This window comes from Leptopilina boulardi, unplaced genomic scaffold (assembly GCF_019393585.1).
Source record: "Leptopilina boulardi isolate dan_hultmark-lab unplaced genomic scaffold, ZJU_Lbou_2.1 LbouV2_231, whole genome shotgun sequence".
Lineage (NCBI taxonomy): Eukaryota > Metazoa > Arthropoda > Insecta > Hymenoptera > Figitidae > Leptopilina > Leptopilina boulardi.
The window spans coordinates 365442-382523 of NW_026137787.1; the positions used below are offsets into that span (position 1 = coordinate 365442).

The 17082-nt window shown below is 28.2% G+C and overlaps 1 protein-coding gene across 1 annotated transcript in view; it reads right to left on the reverse strand.

The window, feature by feature from the left end:
* The window catches only part of LOC127280271 (probable G-protein coupled receptor Mth-like 1), a 286104-nt gene that overhangs the window by 217731 nt on the left and 51291 nt on the right, over window positions 1-17082 (reverse strand). The window lies entirely within an intron of this gene.

A 17082-nucleotide genomic window follows, 5' to 3' on the forward strand; every position in this document is an offset into this window, starting at 1 on the left:
GTCGTTTTCCATGTCAAAATATTTTTTGAATAAAATTTTTTTTGCAGAAAATCATGTTTTTTTGCAATAAAATTGTTATAAATATTAAGGATTTAATTTTAATTAAATTTGGACTTCAGAATCGAAAAGAGCGATAAATTTTACGTTAGAAATGGGCTATCCTGAATTTTTTGAATTATTTTTTCATATAAAATAACAGCTGCTAAGTGAAGGTAAATTTTTCGTCCAGGCGGTCTTTAATGGGTTAAGAATAAATTAAACAAATTCTTTAAAAGATTTTATTTTCTCTCTTTTCATGTCGTTGTGAGCTGTCTTATAAAAAATTTTTTTTTTACCAAAAGAATTATTTATTTCAAAAGATTAGAAGAAAAAAAATATTAAAAATACTACAATATATTCTACAATATTTCTATTAATAATAATATTATTTATATGTATAGTAACGAATAAAATATTTTTCTTTAAACGTTTTTATTGATTCTATCTCGCATCAATTCTTTGAATAAGAAAAAACACATAAAATCTTGTCTATATATAATACGCAAAATAAGACAAAACTGAAGAAAAAAAATTAAACTCATAGATTTAATCACAAATTTTATGTACTTTATATATATATTCTGATATGAATTTAGCTTCTTTTAAAACGGATGGGGGGATTGGAGAAATACGCGTATATAGATACACACAACAGGTATACGGTTTAAAAGAAAAAAAAATGAAATGAAATAAGATTACACGAGAACATGAGATCTGACCGGGAGCGAGACAATGAAAACAAGCATCGAGCAAGGCGATAAATAGGACCATGGTGACCATATGGTGTACTAGAAAGAGAGAGGGTTTAAGCACCTGGTGTTTACAACGTTTTACAGAATCATATTGCCCCCTGTCCCCCATATATATATACACAGTAAGAAAATCACTAGTCATAGGAAAGCATGCGTTACGCATAAGTTTGTCTTACTCGCACTCATGGGCTGTGACTACCATGGTACTTTTCTTACTGTATATATATATATATATATATATATACTAAAAGAGACATACAATATTGTAAAAAAAAATTTTTAAATGGAAAAAGAAATACCTAATATTTTTTTGAATTTTTAAAAACATAAAAATTGAATTTGTACGTTCATAATTTCAAAAACATATTTTATGTATATCTAATGCACGCACGTTACACGTGTAACAAATAAAAAATTCATATATTTTATAATTTAAAAATGTTACATGATTCATTTCTTTTAATGTTATATTGAACATTGATAGAAAAAATCTAAATATATCCTTTAAAAAAATTTTAAAAATTTGTCAATTGTATTTAAATTTCTATTTTTTAATTTAGTTTTAAAAAATAAAATTTAATTTAAAAATAATATTTTTTTCAAAAAGATACTGCAAATTTTATTTTTTTTTCAAAAATAATCTTAAGTTTCACCAAAAGTAATAAAAAAAAATCGTGTAATACAAAAATTTTAGATAAGTCATTTATTGCAAATGAATTTTTTTTATATTTTTATGCTTTTTGTGATAAGCTTGTATATAAATAGAAGGCAATTTTCATGAATTTTTACAAAAGGTTTTCATGAATATTTTGTTTCATAGTTTTCACAACAATAATAATGAAAGCCACTTATATTTTTCTCTTACTTTTTGTGGGTTATGCCAATTACGGCTTTTATTGTAAATAAATTATTATTACTATAATTATTTAAGAAATTAAAAAAAAAATTAAATTAAACATTAAATTTTGCCGCTAGGTGGCAGCTACTAAACACGTGTTCACATGTGTCTCGGTTGATTTTGTTTAAATAAAACGGTTTAAGTTTGGTCTGTTCTTTTACAACCTTATAGTTATAAACATTATTTTGTGCTGGTTTTTAGTGAAAGTTTTTTATTATCTGCATCATTTGCCTTAACTTGGCTCTCTGATTTGAATTTTTTCTAACCTAACATTGGACTGATATACTTGTGTGAAGTTTTTGTTTATGTAACTTAAATTGGAACTGCTTTCGCTCAATTTACTACCATACCATACCATATCCCTACCATAATATTAAAACACTTTGTATGGATAAATTTGAGATGTCAAAAAACTTTAGGTCAATACGATTTTAAAAATTAAGAAAAAATTCAATTTGAAAATGCAAAAGGTACCCGGGTACCTCGTCAGTCCCATAAAGGTTAAACAAATTATATAAACAAAAAGATCATCATGCTTACTCTAAAACTTATTACAAAATTTTCTTCTTATTTTCGTGTGTGTAAAAATAAAAAAAAATCGCGTCTAAATTTAAAAAAAAATTTGTTTATAAAAAATCGCTATTTTTTATAAACAAATTCAAAATTTTTTTGTTCGTTAACATATTTTGAAAGTCGATGAAAAACTGAAACTTTTTTGTATCTTGGTCATAATTCCTAAATTCAATACTTTTAGAATTACATGTAATTGAAATTTGCGTTGTATTTCAAAAAAACTTGAAAAAATCAGATTTTTATAAATTCATAACTCGAAAATTTGAGCACTTATAAAAAAATTAAAAGAAAGACCCAAACCTTTGTTCTACAAAGAATAAGAAAAAACTATATTCAGATGAAATTAAAAGGTCATAGGTAAATCTCACGTGGAATCGCCCATATGTATTTACTATACTAACTGCAGAAGCTAAATTAAACCCAGCCCATGTTCGCAAAATGACAGAAGAAGAAGGAAGTAATGATCCTTTGTAGGAAATGTCATTTTCCATAAATCGTACTCAAAGATATATTATATTACGTTTTATGAACATTCATTTCCTTTCCATAAGCAACAATATTTATAATCGGAATCCATATGAAAAATAACAAAAAAAATCATTATTCTATATTCAATATATTAAATATCAGTAGATTAAATTATTATAAATTCTTATCGACGTAAAGTAAAAAAAAATCCACGAATATATTTTCTCAAAATATTGACATTTTTCGACTAAAATTAGAGATATATATCTCAAAAAGTTCTTTACCGATTTCGTTCAAATCTTTTTTGCCGCGTGTAAAGAATGTTAAAAAAAATCATTTATGTAATGAAAATGGGAGAATTCCCAAAGAATCCGACTGTTTAAATCTGAAAATCATAAAAATATAGATCTGATAAGACACGTATCACAGAAAAAACGCTGGGTAAATTTTGTTGCGGGTAATTTTCACCAATGCTAATTCACATAGACGGTGGCGCCCTCAACTAGGATAAAATTTGTTGCAGGTAATTTTTATACGGATTTTAGGGTAAAATTCTACTTTTTTTTGTGTGGCATGATCAGATCCTCTCTATGCTTCTTAGCTGATTCATTACAGAATCATGACATTAAATGATACTTACAAAAAGTTTTTAAATTCCAACAAAAACATCTTCGATGCAAAAAGTTACGCCAAGCAAAAATTATCTTAACTATCGAAAAAATTAGTGAAATGAAAGTTAACCAAGTAAATAGGATTATGTTAAGTTTTAGGGTCAGTCCACTAACATTCGTCTAATAGTGGTTGCGACCAAATTTTTAAAAAATCTAGTTTTAATATATGTGAAACTCGATGATTCCCTGAGTTCATTAACCATAATATTATGGTAAAAATTTTATTCCCTTTAAAAATATTAAATATCAAAAGTAGGAGGTTCACAATGTGATTTTGTAACCTTAAATTTTTCAATTTTTTTAAAAACGCTATTATTAAAAAACTATTAAAAATTAGATGTTGGAACTCACCAAAAACATAAATCACTTTATTCTGCACAGAGGAACGAAATAATTATTGCAAAAATTTATAATTTTTGGATGATATACGATTTTAAAAAAAAATTTTATTTAAATATTCTCAAGATTTTTATTTACTTATAACTTTTTTGTCGGTGCTCCGAAAAAATTGAGGTTTTGAACAAAGATTTTTTATAATATTCTTTACCTTCTATTAAAATCTTACGAAGGTGTTTTGCTACGTTTTGGAGATATTAATTTTCAAAATTTTTTATTTAAAAAGGTTAATTAAAAGACTTGAAGTTAACTAACCAAATTCAAACTGCTCCATTTTTTATAAAAATATATTAAAATGTAGCGACTTGAAATTGGTCAGTTAACTTCAAGTCTTTTAATTAACCTTTTTAAATAAAAAATTTTGAAAATTAATATCTCCAAAACGTAGCAAAACACCTTCGTAAGATTTTAATAGAAGGTAAAGAATATTATAAAAAATCTTTGTGCAAAACCTCAATTTTTTCGGAGCACCGAAAAAAAAGTTATAAGTAAATAAAAATCTTGAAAATATTTAAATAAAATTTTTTTTTAAAATCGTATATCATCCAAAAATAATAAATTTTTGCAATAATTATTTCGTTCCTCTGTGCAGAATAAAGTGATTTATGTTTTTGGTGAGTTAAAACATCTAATTTTTAATAGTTTTTTAATAATAGCGTTTTTAAAAAAATTGAAAAATTTAAGGTTACAAAATCACATTGTGAACCTCCTACTTTTGATATTTAATATTTTTAAAGGGAATAAAATTTTTACCATAATATTATGGTTAATGAATTCAGGGAATCATCGAGTTTCACTTATATTAAAACTAGATTTTTTAAAAATTTGGTCGCAACCACTATTATTAGACGAAAGTCAGTGGACTAACCCTTTAATTAATTTTTTTAATATAAATAATTAAATTTATAAATGGGAAATTGTACAAATTATAAATTTAAAATATGCATGTAATGTAGAAAAAAAGAATAGTTTTGGTCTAAATATGAAATAGAGTTAATAATTATGAAAATAATTAATTGAAATCAATTTTTTGATTAAGAAAAATTTCTATCGTTGACGCAGTTATGAAAACTTGGCGTGAATTATTTTTAAGTATTTAATAATAATTTTTATTTTTTAATATTTATATCCTTCATTAATTTTTCGTTAATCCACTTACAGTAGTACAGGTAGAAAAATAATTCACACCAAGTTTTCATAACTGCGCCTACGATAGAAATTTTTCTTAATCAAAAAATTAATAATTATTAACTCTATATCAATATTTTAAAATTATAATTTGTATTATTTCCCATTTTTAAATATAATTGATTTATATTAAAGAAATTAATTAAGATGGTTAAGATAATTTTTACTTGGCGTAACTTTTTGCATCGAAGATACATAGATTTTCAACATATACCATTCGATTAATGACTTAAAGTATAGAATTATAAAATTACACGGAAAAAAAGAAAAAGTAATTTTTACTACTTTCATAGTAAAATTGGACCTGTCCGAAGTTTCTGCGCATCTCTGGCAACTTTTACTCAAAAAATAGTAAAATTTACTATTTTTGTAATAATTTTTACTATTTCTGGAGTAAATTTTACTATTTCTGGAGCAAATTTTACTATTTTTGGAGTAAAAGTTGCCATAGATGCGGAGAAACTTCGGACAGATCCCATTTTACTATGAAAGTAGTAAAAATTACTTTTTCTTTTTTTCCGTGTAGTAAATAAAAATCCAACCGATCCAGTTTTATGCATGTTTGAACTCGATGTTGAATCATCGATGTCTATATTTAAATATGGATAAAAGATCAGTTTGAAACTGGTCTGAATTAACCTACTTTCTCTTTATTTGCATATGATCAATTTTGTTTATTTTATTTCGACTTTTTTTATGCTCGACCGTTGATTTCACATTAATCTTTTAATTCATCATCTCAATGTCTCTGTTTAAATAACCAGACGTTCATTTTGATATTGATAAGATGCAAAAAGCACAACTTTACTAAGAAAAAAAAGAAGATCTTAATTTTGTAATTTTTTTTGCAAAAAAAATAGTGAAATTTAAATCTTGATATCCGCAAAAGTGAAATCGAATCAGTTTCATTGTTATGCAAAACTGCTCTCTAAATGTGAATTAGTCAAAATTTTACTAATTGAATTAGTAACACCATATTTTACTAATGAATTAGTTGTTTCATCACTTTCTACTAAAAAAATAGTCACTTTTCATTACTGAATTAATTAGTAGTGCTTTTTCTACTAATAAAATAGTCACTTTTAATGACTAAATGAATTGTAGAGATTTTCTTCTAATTTGTTAATCATGATATGTGCATACATCAAAATAAGCAAAAATAGCTTAATTGAAAATTTTTTAATTTATTATACAACATTTTTCTGTTCCAACCAAAGAAAAATCAATTTAACAAATGCACAAGTAATTATTTTCTATTAAGTAATTATGAAAAAAATATTTATTTTTCTTTATGTCGAGACATAACACTTAGGTTTTGTAGGCTATGTTTATCAAAATTGACATATAATTAATTTAGTAATATAATATTAATAATGATGATATTGATATTTTGATCAAATTGAATGTGTTCAAACTCATTTCTTCAAATGTTTGTATAGATGGCCAAAAAACACTCCAAACTATTGTTGTTATGTTAATGTTAATTAATTTAATTAACAAATTTAAATCAATATTGGCACATTTATAAGACTCTAATTACAAATTTATATAATAGTTAAATTTGTATAGAAAACAAATCGACTTTACCTTATTTATTAGCGATTTGACAACGAGTTTATATCAATTTGCTTATAAGAGACATTTTGTAACGAATTTTCATAACCACCTTTGGTTGAGCGCGTCAAGGCGCAGCTCTCAAGGTAGAAGGCAAGGTAATAGGTTCAAATCCTAAGTGACATCTCCCACCAGTAATTATCGCAGAATAATTTCGAAAATGAAATAAATAGATTTTTTTTATTGATTTACGTTATTTAAACTATATAAAAACAAAATATAATCGTTTCCTATTTTTTAAGCAATAATTTTTGTCTATTTTCGAAATAAATATGTCTACATTACCTACTTTATCTAGCTATGTATACCTATCTAGAAATTGAAACTACTAATTCATTTAGTGGTAGATTAGTTACAGATTGAATTAGTAACTTTTGACTAATTCACAGTAAACGAATCCGCCCTATTTGAATTAGTCAAAAATGACTGTGAATTAGTCAAAAATGACTAATTCAGATTTAGAGAGTGGAAGATCAAGGAATAATTATACTTTACAATTATCACAGTGCATACTATAAACGATGATAGGACGAGCGGCAGATAATTCGGCGAACCACAAACTTTGAACTTTGGCGGTGAATAAATTTGGCACAGGATTCCGAAGTGTAGTTTCCCCTCTCTCTTTCTCTCACTTACCATACACTTTCATCCCTTTATGATTCTATGTCTCTCTATTTTCCCCCACCTTTACTATTTCCTCTCTCTCTCTCTTTATTTCGAGTTTGCCGCCCACTCAAACTCGGAGAAGAGCAGCTACAGCAGGAGCACACGAGTGCCTCACGGATTGGTACTCGAGGGTGCAACAGACTAAATTTCACTGAATTCAAATTTCATTCCTCCACTTGACGCGATCTCATTTTTTCCAATGTAACGTCACCTCTCGCTTCAAGAGACTGCTGCAGTGCAAAGTTAATATTTTTCTTTTTTTGTAAAAAGAAAATCGTTTTTTTTCAAATTGTATAGGGGAGAGTGACAAACAGTGGGACAGTTTAATTTTCTGAAAAACTACTTAAAGAAACTCGACCAAAATTTAAATGTAAACCATTTTTATGACAACACACTATCTCCAAAAATTTTAGCCACATTGATTCATTATTTACAAAGAAAATTTTAAAAAAACTGTTTTTGACGTACCAGAGTAAATTTTTTTTTGAAATACAATGCTGATTTTTATATAGATATAGGACAGTTTTTAATAAAAGTGTAAATGTTACTTCGTTTACTTATATTTTTAAGTATAATATACAATAATTTAAAATATTTTAAAATTTCACAAATAATTTTTATTTAAATAATTTATTGCGATTGCTTCATTTAAACAGTGGGACATTCAACACTGGGACAGGCAAAAATTTAAGTTTATGAAACGTGGATTTTAGCAACACTGCTTATAAGTTGTGTCAGCTATACGCATGCGCATTTATACTTACACAGCGACTAAAAATGTGATTTTTTTATGCTAAAAACAATAAAAAATTCAAAATCTATTATTACAATTATTGTTCGATAACATTTAAAAAGTAACACTTGATAAGAGAACGACGATTCAAATTTTGCTCCATATTGTTTTTAGGTTATGACCAAATTATGATGTATGATCAGCAGTACTGTAAACGTGAAAAAAAAATAATAGCCATTTTTTTATATGAAACTTGACATCGTATTATAAAAATGTAAAATATTATTAAATTATGAGTGTTGTGCAACATTTGTTAACGTTATTTAATGCAAAAAATATATATTTACAAAGTATTAAGCAGAATATTATTATTGAAATAATTATTCGGTTTTTAATAATAGGTGTCCCCACTGTTAAACATAAACCTTCAAAACAAGAAAGATGTATCAAGTTTCAAAAACTTTAAATTTTTTTATTTAATCACAATATAATCTTAATAGAATATGTTGCATTGTGTAGAAAAGAGTTCAAACTTTATGGTAATACCAAAAAATGTTTAAAAATATATAAAATTGACATATTAATATATCTTTGAAAAAATAGTGTCCCACTGTTTGTCACTCTCCCTTATAGCTACAAAGAAGTAAAATTATTTTTTTCTGTTTCAAATGCACTAGACGGACTTCATAATACAAAAGATTAACATTAGAAAACCAAATCGTAAAATTATCACTTGTTTTGCTCATTTAAATGTAAATAAATTAGTAGTAGAAAATAATTTAAATCTAAAACATTTAAATTCAAAATTGAGTCGCTCAGTTCCAGTATAGGAAAGCTAAATTCCATAATTTCTTACAGAGGACGTAAAAAATAAATTTAAACTCAAATACTTGTTGATTAATTTTTTTTTAATGCTAAGTAATTAAATTATAAAAGAATTAATTTTAAAACATTTCTTTTTTTTAAATGTATCATTGTTAAAAGTCACCGGTTTCTGGAGAATCACCCATATATTTAATATGTACTTGTATAATATTTTTATATTAATTTTTAAATTAAAAAAAAATTATCATTTTTTGCTGAGTCAATGAAAATTTTGTTAAATGAAATGAAAAAAATTTTTATCGATGAGGCGATGACTCGTGAAAATAGAGAGACAACTTTTTGGGGAGACCTTAACTTATATTCCAATGGGACATGAAAACTTGAGGGTTCACTATAGACATATAATATAAGGAACTCCCTATTTCGTGTGGGGTAAACCCCCGTGACACTAAGATAAATCATTCGAGAAAAGTGTATATCGATTCTTCGCGACCCCTTCGAGCGAAACTGATAAAATCTTCTTAACATCATTTATCTTCCTTATTACAATGAAAACTTATTTCCATTTCACGAATAATTAATTTACGTATATAATATACACTCAAAAAAAAAAAAAAAAAAAACAAAAAAAAATTCATATTGTAATTAAAATTAAATTATACACCCACGACAAGAATATAAATATAAAAAATTATTTGCAATTTCGCAAAATTCTCTCTTTTTTTAATATAAAGTTATCGATAGGTTCCAACATTCTTGCAAGAATTCCAATTTGAAATTAACTTTAAAAGCCAACTATCAAAGATTGTTGTTGGTTATTGAAAATTGTCGTCGAGCATTATAAAAGTGTGAAAATATGTTTTTTTCCCTCATACACACGTTAAAGTTTCTCATTTAAAATGTTAAAAATTTAATAAAATATGATATTATGAATACATCGGCTAGTATAGTAATCAATTTTTATTATTATTATTATTATTATTATTTTTCTTCTTCTTATTATTATTATCGTTATTATCGCCATACTTATTGTCGTTATTATGGGGAGCATGAATTTCATAAAAATAATTAATAAGAATTTTGAATTTAAAGAATTTTAAATTAAATTAAAATTTTTAATATTTACCAAATAAAAATTTGGTAACTAAAAATTGTGTTTTTTCTTGAGCGTTTTCAAAATGAATTTTGCAAAATGCTAATTCGGAAAATGAAAAGTTGTCAAAAGAAAAGAATTATATGCATTATACTAGAATTATTAGAAATAAAAATTGTAACTAATGATTTTTATAGAATAATCATGCCATTATATTACTCCTCCCACTATAATCGTTACGATTATACTATCATTATCATTGAGTCGTGGAAATTCATCTATATCCATCTAGGATAATTATTCATCTTGACACGTTTAATCAAATCTTCAGCCTCAGCATTGTACTCCAGCGAATATAAATCACATCTTCATTTATTCTCTCTTCCTGCAAAACTTTAAGTTATAAAGATTCATCTTAACTTTAGAGTCAATTTACTCTTTGCTTTTTTTTTAATGCATTTTGAATTGATAGAAAAGTTTTTCGAGACGCATATGAATAATGCCCGAAATTTGTTAGAATTTTTATTAAGAGCATTTGAACCTTCGTGACGTTACAGATCATGGCGCATGACACGCAAACTTCTCAGGTATGTGAAAAACACAATTTTGAATATTTTTTGAAAAAACCTTTTGGAAAATGTTCAGAGAAACATAGACTATGTCTGTTATGTGCGAAAAATTCAAAATTTTGCGTATAAAACGTTTTTTAAACAATGCCTACATATAAGCAATTCGTGTATTTTTCCTTACTTGTGACAACCAACTTAAACATTGTTTAAAAAACGTTTTAAGCGCAAAATTTTGAATTTTTCGCACATAACAGACATAGTCTATGTTTCTCTGAACATTTTCCAAAAGGTTTTTTTAAAAAATATTCAAAATTGTGTTTTTCACATACCTGAGAAATTTTACGTGTCATGCGCCATGATTTGTGACGTCACGAAGGTTCAAATGCTCTTAAATAGATATACTCTCAAACAAATAATTCCAAACCAATATAAATTCTGATAGAAATAAAAATTTTGTGAATTCGGCTAAAAGAAAATTCAATCAAATAAAAATTTTAACAAACTAATTTTAGACATTTATTATTCATACTTTACGAATTAAGTTTCCCTTTCATATAAATTCTGAATTAATGAAAATTTTGCCAAAAATTATTATATAAATGTGAAACTATCTTTTCTATATTAATAAAAGAATTTTTCCCTAATGTGTTATTAATTTTTATATTCTGATCTTGTGAGCGAGAAAAGTATTAATTTTATAATTCCCTTTTTTCCGGTCTTTTCCACTGCAAAAAAAAAAATAAAAAAAAAATTACAGAGACTGAATATATAAAAGATTCTTGATGGTACAAAAAAAGGAGACTCTAGATCCAACAAAGCTTGCCATAAAGGCTAGGATTTTCTTTTTTTTTCTATTTTAACTTGAGTGTAAGTGCGTTGGGTAATTTCGTCGAGGTTTATACTTTTTTTTTTTTTGCTTTCATTTTTTGGTCAGAAATTTCCTGCTAGAAAGACCTTAAACCGTGCCTGCGAAACCCTCTTTATGTACTCGACATAGGTTGTGACCCACTATATGAGAGCTAAAATCACGTCGATCGGCTTTGCCATCGTGTACACACAGAAAGGCTATGTGGTACCAGTGCTTTAACTGTGTTAAAAAAAAAAAAAATAAAGAAAAAAAATGTACGCGGGGTTTATTTGCCGCACAGCACAGGAGCTACTCTATATGGTATAGCTGGAAAAGCGCGCGATAGACATTTCTTGGCACGAAAAGCAACCCGTACACGACGCGGCGCGGCATTTTCCTTTTTGTGGTATCTCTCGCTCGAATAACTTTCCTTACCGCCCTCTTTTTCTTTATAACTCTCTTTTCCCCTCTTTCTCTCTCTCTTTTCTACACCTTTTTCCCTTTTTTCCGTCTCTTTCTTATATCCTCTCCTCGTCGACTTATACTTTTCCTCATCCCTTTCAGCTCTCTCGCTTTATTTACGTGTTTTCCGTCGGCACGCTTCACGAAACGAATCACGGCATAAAAGTTCGCTGCTCTTTCGGCAAATTCTGCAAAAAAAAAAAAAAAAAAAAGAGACCGCTTCATATCTTTCAGTGCGCACTTGTCTGTCACCAAACATCATCTTTGTCTCTTTTTTTTTTTTTTTTGTTTTTTGCACAAGTTCAGAAATGCCACGTTTTCAAGATTATATGGATTTACTTATAACTTATAACCAATTTCTTTGATATTTGTCAAATTTTTTCGACGAAATATAAGATTTGCCTTTTTCTTAACCTTATAATAGGACATTCCGGGACGCATAAATATTCCCCTTCATTAGACTTGACGGAATTTTTGTAGTGTCACATTTTAGATTCTCCACCCATATATTAACGATTTGGCATCAGTTTATCAGTTTGTTCGTCGTAAAAATCCTCCCACAGAATGAAACCGGAAGTCAAATGCACGACTTCTGAAATGTGACACTGTCACATTACGGATCATTAACCCATATTAAGGTTTTGTCATCTTTATGTCTGTTTGTACGTCGTAAAAACCCTCCTACAGAACGAAACTGAAAGTCAACTGCACGACTGCTGAAATGTGACACTGTCACATTTCGTATCCACCATCCATAAATTAACGTTTTGGCATCTACCCTCACAGCACCAGATATCCTAGGATATTCCAAAAACATCCCTTGGATATCCTAAGGATACTTTAAGGATATCCAAAGTAGCGGCGGTTAGGATATCCTAGGGATATCTAAGGATGTCCCTAGGACGTCCCAGGCATATCCTAATCATTTTCCCGGATATTATTAGGATATCCTGTGGATATCCTTAGAACTTCCCAAGGAAGTTAAAATAAATGCTCTAATTATAAACTTTAAGGCCCAGATTTGAAAGATGATTGACAATCACGGGAAACCTATTTGTATCAAAAAATCGCTATCTCAAATAGTCAAAATTTGAATCATAATGATATCCTAGGGAGATCTTAGCGATATTTCTAGAATATTTTAACGTTATACCAAGTTTATCCCAAGAATATCCCCACGATATCACTAGGATATCCCTGGAATATCCTACGTTACGGCGGTTTGGATGTTCTGAGGATATCCTAGGATATCCTATGGACGTTTTCAGGATATCCTACATTAGTTTAGGATATCCTGAGGATATCCTCATGATATCCTTTTGTTGTGAGGGTATATGTCTGTTTCACCCATAACATAAGAGCGAAATTAATTCACAAATAACGTAATTATAAATTATTTATTATTATACAATTAAATTTTTATCTGAATTTAAAATGCCACGAAACCCTAGATGTAGGCGCTTTGGGCCTACTTCTTTTCCTTTTTTTTTATTTAATAGAATTGTCATTTAACAGAAATTCTACTTAGCTAAATTTTTAAGACAGAGAATTTTTATTTCACCAATACTTTATTTGACCAAAGTTTTACTTATTAGAACTTTTATTAGATAGAAATGATAAATCGTCAAATTTTCATTTGATAGAACTTTCATATATCAGATCATATCCCAGTGTGAAATTGCCAAGACTGAATATTGGCTAAATATTGGACCAGTTATTAACTTTCCAACTATCCGCCAGATGGCAGTGTTTTTTTCTCTCTCATAAACAACATCAATCGGTTAGGGTATAAGTATCCGCGATATGTACAGAATCTTCACAATATCTATTTTATTTAGCTGATAATTGTTAATGTCTAGCATGACGTTAGAAATTTTTTTTTCTTTTTATCCGTTTATTGCTGATGATTTTTTATATAACCCTTGATCCGATGGGAAATAATAATGATATTCTATATAATAAAATATAATATATAAATATAACAACAATTTTTATTATATTTCAGTTTTAATAATTAATTTTTTTAATCTTGGCTGAAGTTTGATTTTATGTATTTTTGAATATTGGTTAAATATTGGGCCAATATTGAAATTCGAGCCTTGGCATTGGTCTCTACATTCCCAGATTTGGTCCAATATTGGCTAAAGTGCTCCCAATATTGGACCAATATTCAGCCAGTCCAGCTTTTCCCACTGGGTATACACTTGGCAGAAACATTTCAGCGTGAGTTTTAAAATTAACCAATCACAATTTTTTTTTATATTTCTACCCTTCTGCCACTATGTTCTTGATATTTTAAGTTACATTCTCTTCGTCTTAAATTTTAAGGTTATTTTTGCCCCTTATCCTAACATTTGAATGACCTTACCTTGAATTTTGAGGTTATATTCAAAAAACATTAAAATTATACAATAGCATTGAGTTTAAAAGTCAGAAATGTCTATGAACTAATTTACTTTTTAAAAAGATATAAACCTTTTTACTTAAATAAAATTAAATCTTAATAAGCCTTTATACATTAAATTCAACTTCGTAAAACGTAACTATATAACACTTAATGTATATTCATTCGCCGATAAAGAAGATGGTAATAAAATTGTCCTTCTTTGTATATATATATAATGAAACTCTTTTATATGTTCCCTTTTATCTCTTAATTGGTTCTAATATATTCTTTCAACTAGTGAATCTAATTTTCCAATAATATAACCATTATTATATCATTATTCCCAAAAAGAATTCATACAAAACAAAGGCAATAATTTTTCTTCTTCTTTTGAAAAATTCTTTTAAGAGCATTTGAACCTTCGTGACGTCACAAATCATGGCGCATGACACGCAAACTTCTCAGGTATGTGAAAAGCACAATTTTGAATATTTTTTAAAAAAACCTTTTGGAAAATGTTCAAAATAACATAGACTCTGTCTGTTATGTGCGGAAAATTCAAAATTTTGCGTTTAAAACGTTTTTTAAACAATGTTAAGGTCACAAATCATGGCGCATGACACGCAAACTTCTCAGGTATGTGAAAAACACAATTTTGAATATTTTTTAAAAAAACCTTTTGGAAAATGTTCAGAGAAACATAGACTATGTCTGTTATGTGCGAAAAATTCAAAATTTTGCGTATAAAACGTTTTTTAAACAATGCCTACATATAAGCAATTCGTGTATTTTTCCTTACTTGTGACAACCAACTTAAACATTGTTTAAAAAACGTTTTAAGCGCAAAATTTTGAATTTTTCGCACATAACAGACATAGTCTATGTTTCTCTGAACATTTTCCAAAAGGTTTTTTTAAAAAATATTCAAAATTGTGTTTTTCACATACCTGAGAAATTTTACGTGTCATGCGCCATGATTTGTGACGTCACGAAGGTTCAAATGCTCTTAAATAGATATACTCTCAAACAAATAATTCCAAACCAATATAAATTCTGATAGAAATAAAAATTTTGTGAATTCGGCTAAAAGAAAATTCAATCAAATAAAAATTTTAACAAACTAATTTTAGACATTTATTATTCATACTTTACGAATTAAGTTTCCCTTTCATATAAATTCTGAATTAATGAAAATTTTGCCAAAAATTATTATATAAATGTGAAACTATCTTTTCTATATTAATAAAAGAATTTTTCCCTAATGTGTTATTAATTTTTATATTCTGATCTTGTGAGCGAGAAAAGTATTAATTTTATAATTCCCTTTTTTCCGGTCTTTTCCACTGCAAAAAAAAAAATAAAAAAAAAATTACAGAGACTGAATATATAAAAGATTCTTGATGGTACAAAAAAAGGAGACTCTAGATCCAACAAAGCTTGCCATAAAGGCTAGGATTTTCTTTTTTTTTCTATTTTAACTTGAGTGTAAGTGCGTTGGGTAATTTCGTCGAGGTTTATACTTTTTTTTTTTTTGCTTTCATTTTTTGGTCAGAAATTTCCTGCTAGAAAGACCTTAAACCGTGCCTGCGAAACCCTCTTTATGTACTCGACATAGGTTGTGACCCACTATATGAGAGCTAAAATCACGTCGATCGGCTTTGCCATCGTGTACACACAGAAAGGCTATGTGGTACCAGTGCTTTAACTGTGTTAAAAAAAAAAAAAAATAAAGAAAAAAAATGTACGCGGGGTTTATTTGCCGCACAGCACAGGAGCTACTCTATATGGTATAGCTGGAAAAGCGCGCGATAGACATTTCTTGGCACGAAAAGCAACCCGTACACGACGCGGCGCGGCATTTTCCTTTTTGTGGTATCTCTCGCTCGAATAACTTTCCTTACCGCCCTCTTTTTCTTTATAACTCTCTTTTCCCCTCTTTCTCTCTCTCTTTTCTACACCTTTTTCCCTTTTTTCCGTCTCTTTCTTATATCCTCTCCTCGTCGACTTATACTTTTCCTCATCCCTTTCAGCTCTCTCGCTTTATTTACGTGTTTTCCGTCGGCACGCTTCACGAAACGAATCACGGCATAAAAGTTCGCTGCTCTTTCGGCAAATTCTGCAAAAAAAAAAAAAAAAAAAAGAGACCGCTTCATATCTTTCAGTGCGCACTTGTCTGTCACCAAACATCATCTTTGTCTCTTTTTTTTTTTTTTTTGTTTTTTGCACAAGTTCAGAAATGCCACGTTTTCAAGATTATATGGATTTACTTATAACTTATAACCAATTTCTTTGATATTTGTCAAATTTTTTCGACGAAATATAAGATTTGCCTTTTTCTTAACCTTATAATAGGACATTCCGGGACGCATAAATATTCCCCTTCATTAGACTTGACGGAATTTTTGTAGTGTCACATTTTAGATTCTCCACCCATATATTAACGATTTGGCATCAGTTTATCAGTTTGTTCGTCGTAAAAATCCTCCCACAGAATGAAACCGGAAGTCAAATGCACGACTTCTGAAATGTGACACTGTCACATTACGGATCATTAACCCATATTAAGGTTTTGTCATCTTTATGTCTGTTTGTACGTCGTAAAAACCCTCCTACAGAACGAAACTGAAAGTCAACTGCACGACTGCTGAAATGTGACACTGTCACATTTCGTATCCACCATCCATAAATTAACGTTTTGGCATCTACCCTCACAGCACCAGATATCCTAGGATATTCCAAAAACATCCCTTGGATATCCTAAGGATACTTTAAGGATATCCAAAGTAGCGGCGGTTAGGATATCCTAGGGATATCTAAGGATGTCCCTAGGACGTCCCAGGCATATCCTAATCATTTTCCCGGATATTATTAGGATATCCTGTGGATATCCTTAGAACTTCCC